Genomic DNA, 18,265 nt, shown 5'->3' on the forward strand with positions numbered 1-18,265 from the left:
TTTATGAAAAGATGGTTAAGCCAGTATGACGAGGCAGTTTCATTGTTTATTTATGAAAGCTACAGGAAGACACTAGACTCTGGCAGGCTATCTGCCAACACCCATCTCTGTAGGCTAGCCAGCTGGTGGGTAACAGATTCAAGGTTCAAAAAAGCACAAATATCAGATCCCGCTTTACTCCTGACATCCACCAATCAAAGAACATAGTTCCGGGGTTATTTTTTATAGCTTTACAGCTTCTAGCTACATTTCATGCCAAAAAATCAAATGATTACATTAAGTGCTACCCAATGAATTTAAGGTAGAGATCTAACAGCCTACCCAGTATTTAAGTCAGCACCAAAATCTACCAGCTCAAGTCCCAATACCTGGACTATTGTGGCCAACAAACAGCAGCTGCACCACAAACATTCAGAACCATCCCTGTTGAGGTCTCCTACCCCCACTCATGTCTAGCTGTTGAGGAGAAAGGAGCAAGTGATAGTGTATACATTTAGGAAATGTTGTCTCATATCATCTTGCCTGCAGACCCCTAGCAGCACTCTGCTGTTTCATGCTGTCTCTAAACTTTTTGTAAAAGTCTATTTTTAAAAATTCTATACAAATAGCAAGACGGGATATATTTTCTACCACTGCTGGGGACTAAGCATTATTGGTTTATTTCTTTGGCTCTTTTCATTTACTTCATAGTTTTGCTCATCTATGAACAGAGCAGATGGATTCAATGAAACCATTTCGGAGCACATACACAACTATACTGATGGAATTAGTAGTTCTCTCACATGAAGCTTTCCTGATAAAGTCACATGACATAAATTGTGTTTATGTAAATTCTTCATTTCCATCACAAAAATCCTTCTTATTGTTTTATTTTCCTGATTAATGTGAACCTTCATCAGCTCTCTCATTTCCCATGGAATTCAATAAAAGTATGTTTACAAAGGCTTTACAAATATTTTAAACACAGTTTGAGGAACGACATGTTATAAATCAAATATCTATAGAAAAAAACTAAAAGAAAATAAATCCCTACTTACAAGCATCTCTTTCCTCTACTGCTAGTGGTAGAAGAAATATTATAGTTCTTGAGAACAAATTGCCGTACCTGCTGCACTTAACTGATTCATTGGGTCTTGGGAGTAGATCCACACAGAAAGATGTATCTAAGAAGCTACACCATGAAAGCCTCTAGTCATCTCCCAATATGCCATCAACTATCATGAGTGATGAATGAGAATTGCTTCATCTCTTTTTTCTGCTAAATTCTTCTGCTAGTCAAAATTTTACAAAATGTTCAAACTTTTCTTTATCTGTTAGTTAATGGGATAGAGGCTTTCAACCAGGGATTCAGTACTGTTACAAAAATCACTTTAATAAGTTTGGGGTCCTTCCTGGGACCTGATAGGAATATCTGGAAAGAGAACTTAATGAATCTTCCCAAACCCTCCTGGATAGTTTTCTTTATTGGAGCAGATGCTGATGCAAACAGAAGAGAGCACCATTTATATTTTCTATATAGCATTATGTATAGTTTCTGCCTTTTAGATATTAAGGTAGGAAAACTGACATTTTTCCTGGTATAAAGAAGAGCTAGCTTATCTATAATTTTGAATGAAAATGATTTTGCTTGGGTAATGTAGGCAGAAATGCCAAGGAGGCAAAATATTGTATTGCATGATATTTATCAATATAGAATAGATGATTTCTCTGAAAATTGAATTTGTATGCAGGTTTCCTGCTAACTCTCAGGCATGTCCATCTGAGTTTGATAGATTTATTTATCTATTTATTTATTTATTTATTGGGGGGGGGGGGGGCGGTGTACAAAAAGGGTTTCTTACTCTACCCAAGTAAGTAACCCAACTTTACTTGTGGGACTAAACCAGCACAATACTACTACCACTCTTCCCTTAAGCAGCTTCATTCCAGAGACACGTGGTCTGGAAAGGTGAATGTCTTCAGTTTAAGTTCCAACCAGGAACAATGCTTTTTCAAGCAAAGTTGGCCTCCAATGACTTGCGAACTCTGCATATAGGGCCATCAGTTCAAATACAGAAAGCGGGAATCAGTTGCTTCATTCTCAGAAAAAAAAAGTATGTGTATGGTAATGGATACCATCTTACATCACCAAACATCATTCAGTCTTACGCAAATACAAGAGAGAAAGAAGATAGTTACTCAGGGCAGAAAATAAAGTAAGTAGCAAGACAAACAAATTCTTAAGAAAAACAGATCAAAGTAAGAAATCAGATTACAGGGAGATATGTTACTGACTGTGCAGGATTAAGATATGCAAAAACTTGGGAGATGCCCATTTTGACCAAGGAAGAGGCTGAAGTAGTCTGCATAAATGAAATACTTTGTATACTCGTTTGAATTCACTGCTTAAGGCATGCATTATATAACATGTTTGCATGAAACAGATGATGATTGTTAGCTTGGATGTAATCTTTCCAATGACATATCAAGCACAGTTACTTTTTGAAAAAGCCCCATCTTTGGTCTAGTATCAGAGATTATTGAAATAAACTTTGGCTGTAACTAATATTTCTCTACATATTTCTCCAGTGAGTTTCCCTGTGCTTTGTAAGGATGTTATGAGTAGACAGTGATCCTGTCAAGCCTGGCATGGACCCTGTTATTGCAGTACCAGAATGCACCATCTGTCTGTCTGGGTGCTGTCCTGCCCACAGAAGGAAAGCTTCCCCAACACCCCTTTTCATCCTGACTGCAGAGGTATGTTTGGCTTGTGTGGCATGGCTAGACAAATCTAGTTTACTGTCATGATTAGGTTATGGCAATTGAAATGGGGCTACCCAACAGGTGCCCTTGGACAGACCTGATTACATCAGCTGTGTATGTTTTTATCCCTTTTCCCATCTCTTCACCCTCACTTCCACCATAGTTGTACTTTGCTTTCTCTGTCTCCTCTCAAATAAACAACTCAGCCCTAATTACTTTTTCTCCATTGGTCCCAGATTTGTATGCAAATCTGGGATTTCTACATAATCTTAGCTTTATATGATATTACAAACATGGTTACCTTGTTGGGCCCCAAATGTACCCAATACTCCTGTGAAATTGAATCATTTCTCACAGAAAGGAAGAAATTGTTATTTTTACTTTCATGAGACATGCATTTAACTTAAATTCACATATTTTCTTTATCAGAATCTCTATGGGATGCCCAGAAATCCTCCTAGATTTAGTACGTAGTTTCCTGTAATAACAAGGAACAAAATCTTATGACCAACAGGTCTTTTGTAGTACTCTGTTTCTCTCCTTATTTTTAATGAATTCAATACAAAATAATTCCCAACTATAGAGAAGTAATGTCACAGAATGATAAAATAATTTTGATTGATGGGATAACCAAAAATCTAACCCTCTACTTAAAGCAGGGCTACCTTCAAAGCTCATGTTACTTGGGACACTGTCTGGTCAAATAGAGAATTTCCTCAAGGACAGGGATCCCACAGTGTCTCCAGGTGATGTTTTCATATTTGTTATCCCATTGTGTGTTACCCAAGTACCTAATTGGGATTTCCCATTTTGCAACCTGCACCTGCTGCCCATCATCCTTTTGCTGTGTGCCTCCAACGTGAGCCTGGCTCCATCTTCCCTACAATCTCCCATCAGGTAGTTGGAGACAGCAATAGAAGCCTTCTCTTTAGAGTCTCCAAATAGAAGAAAACTTTCTTTTAGTCTCTGTGGTGTATTGTATGTCCGCCCCCTCATCATCTTGGTGGCTCTCTGCTTACACCTCTGCAACTCCAGAGGTGGCCTCAGAAGAGCCAAGAGCCATTCCCTTTAACCTGAGCAATGCTCTTGCTAATGAGCTCAGGCCATCATAAGCCTTGATCACTGCACAGGTGCACTGCTGATTTGTCCACCAGCACCCCCAAATTATTCCCTACACACCTGCTTTCTGATCAGCCCCCAGCCTGCACTGATGTGTGGGGTTATTACTCCCAGAAGTTAGACTTTGTTGAACTTCAAGAGATTTGGTGTTATTTGATGTGGTTTCATGTAATTTCTTGCAAAGCTTTGACCACTGTTACTTGGGGAAGGTGTTTACAACACAGTGCAGGATACATTGATGGCCTGGGAAAAAAATAGTTTCTTGTCTGTCTTTGTGTGTTTGGGTTAAACACAACTGTACCACATTTATAATTTGGCATCATGTTTATCACGATCTCTTTGGGTGACAGGCTGGCAGACGCTGCAAATTTCCAAAGACCTCTGTGATGTGTCAATCTGCAACTTTCCCACTGGAATAGCAAGCTATTATTGCAACATTTTATCATAACCAAGTTCAAATACCCAAAATCCACAAAACAACAACAACAACAACAACAACAACAACAACAACAACAAAAATAGAGCTTGATTCAAATGTTTCACCTCTTAATGCAAATTATGCTGATATGCATTCCCAATGAAATATCTTCTCAAATAATAAATACTGCTGAGATTACCCAAGTGCCTGTAAGCACCTCTCAGATAACATTTCCCTCAGCAGGCAGAAAAATGGCATGAGGGAACAGATTCTCAAACTTCTGAAATTCTTACTTTCTTGACCATTGAGGAGGGATCTCTGCATAGCAAATACCCCTGAACAACAAAACTGGAGACCTAAATAGGTAACAGATCATATGAAATCCACCCAGATTGGATTTTCTAATCACTGTTGATTCTGTAAACTATTTTAAGAACAAATTATGCATTTGGAGTTCATAAAACTGTTCCATAGCATTATGGTTATGAATAAAAAAGCTACCTAAGATTTAGACTGGTAATTAGTACTGAAATGAATGAGACTGCAGTGTGTGAACTGTTCAGATGGATTCACTGAGGAGGATAACACCGAGCTCAGAACCCAACCACATGGACAAAATAGCTACACAGTTCTGCCAACTGCAGCCAGGGCTTTTATGTTTTTAATTCCACTACAAACAATTCTAATGTGTATATTCCCTGATGGGCTTCCAACACAAAATGGTGATAGACAACTACAAAGCTCAGTAAAGGCAACAGTAGGGAAAAAATGCCAAGGACTCAAACTACAGAGGCAGTGAGGCTTGTCACAAAAATTACCAACAAAATTTTCTTCATTTGAATGTGCAGATTCATAAAAATCTAAACCTTATCTTTTGAGAGAGCTGGAAAAAAAGTATGATGCTATACAGGGCTCCTGTTGAAATAGTTAACTCTTCCACAGAAACTGATTTTTTTTTTTTCTATACAGCTTCCAGCAGTTTTAGAAACCTGAGAAATAGATCAGCCTTCCTTGCTCCTAGATCTGTAAAGAACAATGCATATATTTGCTTCCTACCTTGAAAAACAATTTAATTATTAACTAAATTAAAAATAAGTCTTAGTTGTAAGACTTAAATATAAGAATTAAAAAGAGAATACAGTCTATTCTTGAGACAAACTTGCAGTGTTGTGATATTTAAAATTCCACCTTGCTAAAATCCTACTTTTTCCTAGGGACATGTTACTTGACTTTTCAACTTTTCCAGATACACAGTCCTTCAGATGGACTGTGTGAATGATAACAGTGTCTCTTTGTACCAACATACAAAAGTTAGAAAGATCCATAGCATAAAAAAAGCAACCAGGGGAGTCTGAACTCCGAAAAAGACTTTCACTCCTAACCAGCTCCATTGAGAGAATGTGCTAAGCAGTCCCCACATTTTTTTTCCTAGTCTTTGCAGAAAACAGATCTCTCTCTGCCCCCAGCTGATGGCATGCTGCCCTGTGGAGCTGTGGGGGAAGGCTTCCCGCAGCTCTTCCTGGAGCCTTCTGGCCTCCTCTCAGACTGTGCGTTTCCAGGCGGAGTGGCATCATGACATTTTGCCCTCCTGTCATCTTATTAATAGATGCTACAGTTGACAGATTCTTATTCTAGTTTAAATACCAGTATAAGACTAAACTCCTGGACCATTGCAGCCAGCCCTTGGCTGTTACAGACATCCAGGTTGGTTTGACCAAGTGCTGCTGTAGAAGTACAGCGCTCTTCGGCTTCTCCTACAGGGAACGTGTTGGACAATCTCTCTTTGATGGTTAGAAACCCGCTAATTTCCAGTTAAAATGGCCAGTTTATACTATTTAATTCCTGTACTAAAGCTTTATTCAGATTAAACATTTTTTTCCTCTTCTCCTGCTATTTGATTCTCACACATTTGAAGACAGCAAACATTTTTCTTCTCAGATTTTGTTTTGCTGGACTAGCTAGAGCGGTGTTTTCCAGGCAAAGGCCCCACATGTCTTTAGATACCCTAGTAGCTCTGTATTGGTTTTATGTAGCAAGGTTTTGGTAACTGGGGGCTGCAGGGGTGGCCTCTGTGAGAAGCGTTCAGAAGCTGCCCCATGTTAGATAAGGGCCAGTTTCAGCCAGCTCCAAACAGACCTGCCGCTGGCCAGAGCCAAGCCAGTATGTGGTGTTGTCTGTGCCTCTGTGACAGCAGATTTACGAAAACAAACAAACAAACAAACAAACAAAACCCCTAAAACTGCTGTGGAACAGCAACTGGGAGACCTAGCAGTGAGAACCAGCCCTGCAGCCCCCAAGGTGAGTGCAGCAGGAGGGCAGGAGGTGCTCCAGGCACGCAGCAGCAGTTCCCCTGCGGCCTGTGGAGAGGCCCTTGGTGGAGCAGGCTGTCCCCCTGCAGCCCATGGGTCCCACATGGAGCAGATCTCCACGCCGCAGCCCGTGGAGGAGCCCCCGGTGGAGCAGGTGGATGTGGCCTGGAGGAGGCTGCGGCCCATGGAGAGACCCCGCAGGAGCAGGCCCCGGGCCGGAGCTGCAGCCCGTGGAGAGGAGCCCACGCAGGAGCAGGGGGTCTGGGGGGAGCTGCCGCCCGTGGGGGACCCGTGCTGGAGCAGTTTGCTCCTGGGGGATGGAGCCCGTGGTACGGAGCCATGTGGGAGCAGTTCTTGAGGAGCTGCTGCCTGTGGGCAGCCCCCGCAGGCTCAGTTCGGAAGGACGGCATCCCACGGGAGGGACCCCACGTGGAGCAGGGGCAGAGAGGGACCGTGAAGGAGCGGCGGAGACGGAGCGTCAGGGACTGACCGCAGCCCCCATTCCCCGTTCCCCTGTGCCCCTCGGGGGGAGGAGGTGAAGAGGGTGGATGAGGGGAAGGTGGTATTGTTTTTTTTTTTTTTTTTTTTTTAATAATTTGGGTGTAAAAAAAAAAAAACTTTCTGTATTTTTATGGATAGCGATAACTCAAGGCACAGAGAATGAGGAATAAAAGCATTATGAAATTGCTGTTGGTGAATGGGACAAAACCTGGAAGTATTTGCTTATTTCTGATTGACAATCTTTTGAGTTCAATTTAAGACCTTGATCCTGCAAGCTCCCACGAATGTGTAAAGGCTTTCAGAGTTAGGAGAAGGAGGTCTGTATGTACTCATCACAGTACTTGGCACAGAAACACAAGTAGCTGGTAAGAGTGTGAGTTTGTAAGTGTATAAAAAAGAGATCAGAGGAATTGTCTCATACATATTTTAAAGAGTAAATGTCAAGATGGTGAGCTTAGTTTAAATTTAAGACTTATCATTAGTGTTTTCTATGTATTTATTCATTTATGCAAGTTGCAGCAAGATGGATGAAAATATTTATGGAGTGAAAAAAAATGTTATGGAGTGAAATATTGTTGCATTGAGATGTCTGTAGCATATTAAGTTTTCCCAAACTACTATATCATGCCTTACTGCCTAATTTTCTTCCATAGAGTGACTTTGTTTTTTAATTCATGCAAAGCACACATTTAATGTCACTGTACAGATAAAGTGCAAACAGGACATGCATCTCCACAAATTTGCAGGAAGACAGGATCCATAAATTTCAAAGCTGGGGAATATAACGAATTTACTGATGAAAAGCCTGGGTCTGCTTCTCTTTTAGCTTCTGTTACTGCAGTAGGCTGCTGTAATTCCTTTGGTTTCAAGGGAGTTACCTCTTTATTCTTGCTGGGCCAAACAAAAAAAAAGGAGTAAACTTTTTTTCCAGAACAGGACAATCAGTTATTCCTCTGTGTCAGAAAAGGGTAATAGAGACTTGGATGCTGAATTGTTCATTAACTCAGTATGCTATTTTGAATAAGAAATTGTAAATCTTCAGGAACTATGCCCAAGAGCAATTACACATGATGTTAACTGCTAAATCCTAAAACAGCAGATGATTGAGAGTCTCACAGGGAGCCCTGTTACCATCCCCACAGGGACACGAGTCCTGTTGTTGGAGGGAGGTGATGAGGCTGAGCTGAGATGGCAAAACTCTGTGCCCAAGTGGAGCATCTCTGACAATGGGAAAGGGGAGAGTCCCTCAGGAAGGGCAGTTTGCACACCCAGATTGGGATGAATCAGTATTTGTGAAAGGGTTCAAAGCGTGCATTGCCAATGGGAGCCTGTATGTGCACCAAAACAACCTAGATTGTTGGGGAACACAAATCTCACCAAATTCGCTTTTCTTTTAGTGTCATCAGTGGTATAAAATATTTTGGAAATACTTGGAAACTCGTTTTGATGTTTAATTGTGTAATGGGATTCCTTTAAATAAAATTCAAAAAATATATTTTAAAAGTAAATATGAAAATAAAAATGTTTAATTACATGTTCAATGAACGTGAAAACCGAATGTGTGAGGTGGGAGGTGAAAGAAGTAATTTTCATGAAAAATTTTGGTTGTACTCAACCATGTCACAAAAATTTAGAGCTTTAAATAATTAGACACTGGAAAGTGTGGCTCCAAGTCTGCAACTATGTGTGCTTCAGTTTATTTACTGAACCAGCTTGCATTGACTGAAATCATTCCAATTACCTGTGTCATTTGTGGTAGCAAATTTAGTATGCCTGTGTCTGCAGTAGGAAGTTATTTTACTAGTTATAACATATTTCTAATGTTCAGATTTTCATAATTTTCAGATAAAGCTCTGATATTTTTATTATTATTTTTGTTACTGGTAGAGTTCAGAACCATATTTTGGAGTTACATGTAGCTTGAGAAACCTCCTGACTCATGGCATTTCCTCTTCTGTGGATGGACCACTTTTGCATGCTGATGTATTTACAGGCAATGTCCAGAAACCCTCCATGGTGGGACATTCTTAGCACACAAACCAGAAAACGCTTATCCAGCTGCTGCACACAGCTTTATGGATGCATATAGTCTTTTTCATTATAGATATATTTAAGCTAGTTTCAGGCCCTGTAACTTATTGCCTGAGCCTTTTATTTGTTTGGAAATACAGTTTTTAGACTCTTCTATACTTTTTACATTTGTTTCTCGTACCGCAGGAGTTAGATGAAAAGCTGCACAAAGGGAGGCACTGGCCCCTCTGCAGAGACGATGCTGCCACCCCATCAGGATGCTGCTCTCCTCACCTACTGCTCATGTGCCTACAGCTGGTTAGATGGCTGCTTACAGCACTTGTATCAATATTTTGTAAAAGACACCAATAAGGTAGATAAGAATAAAGATCAAAAATATATGTTATTATTTCAGTGGGACAAAATCTAGGACCTGCATGTAAATATATGTGCCACATTACATGTTAGTTAATTGTATAGCCAATTGCTTGTAGGACCTGAATATCAGGAGGTATTTGTTAACATCACAGCAGTAAAAAACTCAACCAGCTACAGTTAAAATGTGTTCAGTTGAGGTCAGCTGTATTTAGAAGCTGGGATCTGGAAGCCAACCGGGCTTCTTTTGCTGGGCATGGGGATCCCTTCATAAAGGCCGTGCAAGCCTCCCAATGTCTTTGCACTTGTCTGTCCCATCAGGATACTACATGTTATCATTCTCATGCATTTTTATGTCATGAATTTAAGATCCATCCTTGCACAAAGATTCTCAGGGCAGACTACCCATGCAACTTTGCAATGACTGGTGTTTGGACTGGCCATTTACTTGTTAAAATGGGCCATAGATTTTGTTGTTTCATTCAACTGTATCCAGTGCATTTTGGTTTACAGTGTCAAAAGTGAAAAAAAAACCAACAACCAGACCTGATGAGCAGGGGGGGAAGAATTACAGAGGAGGGGCTTCCTGGCCAGGATTCCCAGAAAATGAAAGGAGAACCCAGAGAGTTCTGCTCGTGATGTGACTCAGCTTCTTCTTTAAGAAGCATTTCTTTAAGAAGTATTTAGTATTTTCTTATGAAAGGCCCTGTGTAGGCATACAAGACAGTCTTAAGTCCTAACGACTTTGTAATACATACATCACAGATCTTGCACATGCTTAATTATGTGTCTTGATAAGGATTTCAGGATGCTAAATTTAAATGTGTTTATAGTGGTTTGCAAGTTTGCAGTCTCACTTAACAGCAGGGAACGAATGGGAAGGAAGTGTATAACACAGCCACACATACAAACAAGATAGCTATGCATAATTTGATGGGTCCAAGTCTTCGAACTTAGTCTTGATACGCGTATATGCAATCTGGCTCTCCTTTGATCTAGATTTTCCAAAACTAGTTTTTTTCTTCTTCTTTTTTTTCTTTTTCTTTTTTTCTTTTTTTCATATAGCACAAACCAGTCCTATCTTACACAAAACTGACCTGCTACCCTATCACTGAAAAATGCAAATGATAGCACTGAACAACAATAACAGAAAAGGCACACCAAATGCACAAGACTATTCAAAAAGCAAAGTCAAATTGAAGGCTTAGGGAGGGAAATAAATATTTTAGTGGAAACGAAATTATTTATTCTCTAAAGACAGTTTCCGTTAGGCAGCTGCACCAGCCATTAAAGCAATTATATTTTGCCATCTTTGTAAACTGCTTGAGAAATCATTTTTCTCCACTAGATTAATGCTGTGTCAGTTCTCTACAAAATCACTTTTGACTTAAGGGAGTGCTGTGGATATATGGTGCATAATTATGGAGGTAAACCTTGGAATTTACTTCTTTATTGTATTAATAGTTGCTTGGGTTGGATAATTTGGAATCCTGCAGAAATTTCTGTGCCTCTTAGTTTGCTGAAATCCTGATCTTAAATGATGCCACAATAAGATTTCCCTAAGCAAAAAAAGATAAGACTGGTTGTGTTTAAGATAATAATGCTTAGCTTAACTGTACCTATGTAGCCTTTTGTAATTTCAGTCCAACTGAAAATTAGGTCAATTCTGCAGGGCTTCCCTGAGTGGTATTTCAAAACTCACATAAATTCTAGCAGTGCTGTGAATAGACAGAATAATTTTATTATATTGTGATAACCTGAAGATATATGGAGATGGCATTTGCATGTATCTTACAAAATGTTGCCCCTTTCTACCAGCATGACTTCGTGAATAGACCAGCCCCAAAAATGAGTTCTCAGTTGTTGAGTACTTTGTAAAAGATTAATATTAGGCAGGTATCTCTGCATAGCACCTTCTGAATACCTGTCCTTGCAACAGGCCCAGGTCCACGCCATACCACGCTAAGCCACCCTACCCTATACAGTCCATAATGAGAAATAGTCATCTCAAGACTATTCAAACTACTAAAGATATGAATAATGCTCTGGAAGTCCAATTTCCATTACCTACACAATGAAAGAAATGTTTGCAGAAGAACTGATCCAGTATAGAGCACAACCTAGTTAAGCTATTCTCTTCCTCTCGCAGCTTTGCCTTAGGGCTGTTTTATTGCCTTTTTTTGTCCCTTTAAGGAAACCAAACACCCTGTCTTATGACTCCAGGGATGTGATTGCTCTGGGTATTTTATTTTGAGCTCTTCACACTAACCTAAGTACTCTGCACATTCTAATACATTTTCTTGAATCAGTTGACAATGGTTTTTATTCCTATTCCTCATTAGCACAAGAAAAGTGTATATTTTAAAAATATGGATTAATAAATAAGGATTAATGGGCAATTGACAGGTCTTAGTGAGGTTATTTACCAAACCAAGGTGAGGTTAAATAGCAATAAATGCAAAGAATAGGTGCACCACAGAATAAACGCAATCCATATATTATAGCTGTGTTGTAAGGCTGATATTTAACTTGGCAATTTGTGTTTGTGACTGTAAGGAGAAAGATTTATATTGCATATTTAAAAAATAAATTGTTTCAGAAAATATCTTACAAAAACTTGTGACCAGCTTCTTTTTTTGTTGGTGCTAATGTACATTGTTGTATTTAAGTCACTGGAGTTATACTGTCTTGCATAAACTGAGAATCTGGTCTTGAGTTTTCATGTCTGCTGACATCTGTGATGTGCAGATATTAGTGCAGAATGTTCACTGCAGGATGTTTATTGCCTTGCAATTCCTAAGTCCATTATTGGTACTCATTTAAAATATATATACCTTGCATGGGCAAATAAATCTTTCTCCACTATAGCCCTCACAGCAACATTTTCAGTTCTGATAGATTTTTTTTTTCCCTGTTAAATAAATCCTGATTGTAGGGTGTGTTAAATGTAATACATGATTACACGATGAAGCTGTAACACAGAGGTTGTCCCCGTGATACCAGAAGGATCGCTGAGCACACTGTTTCCAGAAACTTTCCCATCCTGCATGAAGTGAAAATGAAAACTTGTCTTTTTAAAACCCAATAGAAAGACCCAGTAGGCCAGAATAGCAGAGAAAAATCGGGTGGCATTCAGGTGCCTGGTCTTATCATAGTGGAAGGATTCAAACCTGAGTTTACCACATCACAGGAGTGTCCTCAGTGTGTTTTAGGTATGTTTTTTTTTTTCCTTTTTCTTTTTTTTTTGAATTTTAGTTTGAAAGCCCCTTCTGAAAAGGGCTCTGGGACTGGGAGCCATCACTACTCATGCAGTCTGCAAGAAATAAGGAATAACATTCTCCTGACTTCTCATAAAAGAAGCTGTGGCAAAATTAGGGAACAATGGCAGGGTATACTATGAATGTTGGGCTAATGCAAACCACTTTGTACCCTGTTCCTAACAGATCCACATAGTTGTGCTTAACATGGCAATTATGTCTTTTATAGGGTCTGTTAATACAGGCATAAACTGCTTGTAGTGAATGCTGCAATAAAGCTGTTCAGATCTGCCCATTTGCCAGAGTAAAAAAGAAAAGCCTTCTTTTAGACCTCATCATTGTTCACATTTACTTCACCTAGCACACTTACATTTTGATTTTGTGAAAATGGTGAAAAGTCTACATAGTGTTTTCTAAATCCTTTTCTGGTAAGCTCAAAGCTTTACAAGCTGTACAGGAAAATAAATTACAGAAGGGTGTTAGATCATCTGCTTTTTATTATCTTTTTACAGAAACAGCAAAGATGATGTTATTAAATCTTACTAATATTGTAAATAGCACTGATATTAGTATTGATATTAAAATTAATGAATATTAATTTTTAAAAATAATTTTATAGTAGATTTCTAAGTGTTTTAACACCACTCAGGTGGGTGACAGTGCACAGTGAAAGTAAATAATGCAAGGAGGCAGCAAATTAAACATTCACAGCAGTGTGATATCAAGTAGAGGCTAAGGCATCTTCAGAATAACAATAAGGAACTGCTGAAAAATGTGAAAGGAAAAAGACAAAACTGATGAAAAACGTTTTTGTTTTTGCAAATAGAAAGCTCTGAGCAAGCATTTTAGCTTGAAGAGTACAGACTTGAACATTAAGAAACATATAGTGAATTACTGAATGTACAAATAAGTATTAAATGAATGACTACCATGTTATGGATCTACTAAAATGGTTCAGCTTTGCTCTGTGATGGGCAGCCTTAGATATCTGCAGCAGCCCCAGAAATCCACATTACTCCTACTTACCCTGACTAGTTCGTGCCACCAGCAACTGTTTCAGTCATGGTACCTACAGCAGGAAACTTCCTGAAAATCTTGAGCACTTTAATTTCCTCAAATACCTCTTTATGTGCTTCAGTAAGGCATATACAATATAAAATACACAGAATCCCAGAGTGGTGGAGGATGGCAGGGACTTTGGAGGCCATCTGGTCCAACGCCCTGCTCAAGCAGGGGCACCCAGAACAGGTTGCCCAGGACCATGTCCGCGCTTCGAGATTCTCTGAATGTTACTCTGGGTCAAAAGGTGTTTATTTTTATCCAAACATCACAGAGCTCTGTATTTGGGACCATTCTTCTAGCCCAGACCTAGCAGGACGTATCTGCAGCACCAGCAGCCAGCCAGCCACTCTGTCCCGCAGCTTCAGCTGCACCAGGAACGGTGCTGAGATGCTGAAGCACTTTGAATTGTCATCACAGAATTTGTTTGCTTGCTTTCTTTCTCAGTAAACCATAAAACTGAAGTAATGTGGAAAATAATGTGTGGTGTGTAATGGGAGGTTTTCCCCCCTTAGCCCTCAAGCAAAAAGCTGTGAACAGTTGTGCTCAGTTTACTACATGGGAGGCTGCCAGCCTCAGACAAATTTGTATCTTCTCTTAAATCTTCAGCCCAGCTTCAGTCACTCTCTGGGGCTGCTGGAACATGCCTGATATTTCTTAAGCCCGCTCATGGTAATTTGACTCAATTTTTTGTAACTTCCGAAGCAAAAGCTAGATGTTAACCAGTTTTATTATAGGAGAATTTTCATTTCTTGTTACCGATCCTTCGGTTTCCATAAAGGAAGGACACAAACACACCTTTTGTAAATGAATTCAGGGAAAAAAGTAATACTGGAAGTTCATGCTTTGATATTTTTGTGTTGGGTGTGGTGTATATATAGCTGCCATATATTGGGCTGATTCTTGCCTTGTGCCCTTATTTGCAGTGACACCTCACTGCCCCACCAGCAGGACCCAGTGAGGACTGCTGGGTGAACACCACGGTGTGGTTACAGCCCTGGACCTGAAGGGACAGCTTGGATCCCCCCAGCCATCATTCTCCCTGCCACCATGGGTCATGGCCAGTGGGGTGTTTCTCCAAAGCCCCCTCAGAAGGGTCGCTCAGGTACATGCAGGTAAATATCTTGCTTCCCCAGTGTCTTCTTTTTAACTGAAGGACAAACATCGTTCACTTCATATTATTCACTTCAGTCCTCAGCTAACGAAAGAAACTGTATGAATGATCCTGAACTACTTCATTATTTAGTCAGCCAGTTCATTTCAAATCTCCGAGGACAGTGACTTAAGGTGATCTGGTTAATTACCAAGACCACATCCTTCAGCACACGGGTCCCAACAAAGAAATGGTCAAGGGCAGTGTTTTTGGTTAACTGAGTTTGCTTCCACAGTTGTCATGTCTGGGCTACAAAGCAAAGAAAAGGAAAAAAATTGCTAGTTTAAATGCATTGCTGATACAGAGCAGGCACTTTGGTTGTGTTCCTTTAAGGCAGTGACTTCACTTTTAGGCAATAAAATCTGATTACAATGGGAAAGTATTCTTCTGAAACAGGAGAGCCAGCGGCTGAGTAAGGGTTTGAGAAAATGTACAAAGAAAGAAATCGTGGATCACTCTGGACAGAAGCTATTACCCATTATACCCACAAATTACCAAAAAAAACCCAACAACCCAAACCAAAAACTAATCACAAATACAGCAATTTCGTATATTCCTCCAGGACATTTCAGAGATTTCAATCTCTCTATCAATGATAAACAGTTGAGATTAGGAAGAAATCTTCACCGTAGGCACACAATTTAGCAGCCACCGTGCTTCAAATGCCGTATTCTTTAGTCATTTGCACTGGGAGAGGGACAGAAGCTATATAAAGCTTCTAATTCAGATGAGAACTGCACTTCTGAAGTGAACCTGAGTGTTCCTACTTACCAAGACGTGGGTCCCACTGCAAAGCAGCCTCAGGGTGCAGGTCACACTGTGGACCAGTCTCAGGGGTGCATGAACTGGACTGAACATGAGCTGAGAGACACGCTTGTACTGCATGCAGTGTGCCCCAACCATATGGGGTCAGATCAGCCAGTCCAGAGCAAAACCCTGCCAAATTCACACCATGCGAGTGTCTGGTCCTCAGCGCCGGCCAATCCACTCCCATCATACGTATACAGAGCACTGCTTTCTAATACAGACATAACCTAAAAGGGTGGTTATTTTGACCCAATATGCCAAAATTTATAAGAGGTTGGTTGCTCAGGTTTATCTTAACCAGAAGACATACTTTAACCTTACCAAATGCCCCCCGGACTTACTGGGGGACGTTTTTTCCTATAGAAGACGACTGTATTTGAGGGTGTGGGAATGTATCCTATACCATTGCTAACAGAAATCTTTCTTTCCCTCAAACCCATGTCAACGGCGCATTAGCTACAGGTCATTCAGTTTTCTGGTGAGCAAAGTTTCCTCTTTAGATTTTTGTCATAACTGAGGTAAATCCTGATTTGCCAACAACTACTCAGCTAATTAATTTATTTCCATATATAATAAGAAGGAAGTAAATTTATTTAACTTCCAGAAGATACATATGCTTCTAATACCTATGCTGCTTCTTTTTTTTAGGGTCAGTGAAAACGTGGAAAACTCTTACAGAAATTTATATTCCATTGAAGGCCAATTGAATCAAAAAAGCCAGAGAAACTTCTGTTTTTACCAGCTCTACTTGACAGATGTTTTCTGCCTACAGGGGCACTGTGTCACACAAGTGTTGAGATCTGAATGCTATCAAAGTCAGTACGTACTTAAATGTGTAAAAATCAGCTTTGTCAGTTCTACATTAGAATCTTATGTGAAATATTACAGTTTTAAGCAAGTGCCAATGAATCTGAAGCACTGTTCTTCAAAACTTCTCCATAAAATATTTTAATGATCTAGATATGCGTGAACAGAGCTTTCGAAAGGTCTTTTGCAAAATCATAAATTCTCTGTTCTTACAGATTTTAGAATCTCATGCCATTAGCCTCAATTTTAAAATTAAGTGCTGTAAAAGTTTTAACTACTGATTCTGATGCTTCTAGCTTCCTTCCTCTATTCAGTATTCATGTTTAGCTATTTTTGTGTAATGCATAAATGTCAGCCTTAAATTAGAAAGTGCTTTGGCTGAGCCCAAAGTGATGGATTTTACGAAGTGATTTGATAGATTTTAGAGGCTTTTTATATGCTCCAAGGTTTGCATTTCACATTTATTCTGAAGGTCAATTGTCAGGAGAATGAACTGTGTAACAAAGAGGCTATCAGTTCAGCAGATAAAGCGAGCAGATGCCTAATTCCCTAGGGAGATGAATATTTGGGTGCTATTTGTCTGCAGGGAGCTTGTTAATCTGCTAGAGGTTGATAGAGTTTACAGCAGCAGTAAGTGCCATTACTGATGCTTCGTTATTACTCTTCTAAATGGCCATGCTATCACGTGGTCTTTTACCAGATAAATACAGTATCGTACAGAAAAGCACCAGATCCATGTCTGTTTTAAGAAGCAGAGCAGGGTGGTTGCTAGCTTGCCATTAGCCTCGCTGTCAGTTTGGATTCCTGATGCTGTAAGTCTCCTGACTTTCACACTTAATGAGCAACACTTAAAACTTGCCTTTGGGTATCCTCTAGAGAGCTGAGTAGCTGCTGATTTCCCTTGTCCCACCATTGTTTACAGTGAAAACAAGGGAAATTCTGTTGCTGCAGAAGCCATTTTATTCCCCTTCCCTTTTATACCAATATTATAAATTAAACTATTTCAATGGTTTTCAAACCAGTTTAAAAGCACACTTAAGTAATATCATGGTACATTTTTTTTTTTTATATTGGATTAGGAAAGATTCAACACATGTGGCCCATCACTGGTCTAAGGCTTGTGGGCAGCAGTGATTTCTAAATGAACACTGAATTGGAAGAGAAGTGGGAGCATCATTATCACAAGAGCAGGGAGGGCACCACAGAAATTGGAGTCAGGGAAGAGGCTGGGGACTGGGTTCAGCAGGAACAGAGGTGAAGAAGTAGAAAATGGAAATCTAGATATGAAGAGGTGGGCAGACAGACAGACAGAGGGACTGGCATAAGATGGGAAGGTTTTACATCCTTACAGCCAGTGCAATTGGAGAAGAAGGTCTACCTATAAATGTTAGAAGGCATTTGTACAAAATGACACTTGACTGTCACTCAGCATAACAGACTAGCATTTAATCATTTTCTGGAGGGCAGGAGAAGTCAGTGACACTTGTGATAAATGGCACACAAGGCCAGAGAGGTGTGGTGACTGCAGTCTTCTGCCCTGCTGCTTCTCTGCTTTCTTAAGTCAGTGCTGACTTCAGGTATTCAAGCAGTTTCTGCAGATTAAGAGAAGTTTTTTTTTTTTTTTTAAAAAAAAAAAACATGAGTAAAGGAAAATTAAAGTCTTAGGGTTTCTATTTATCTGGTTTAGAGCATATAGGCTCACAACGGA

Source organism: Cygnus olor, chromosome 2, assembly GCF_009769625.2.
Source record: "Cygnus olor isolate bCygOlo1 chromosome 2, bCygOlo1.pri.v2, whole genome shotgun sequence".
NCBI classification, from domain to species: domain Eukaryota; kingdom Metazoa; phylum Chordata; class Aves; order Anseriformes; family Anatidae; genus Cygnus; species Cygnus olor.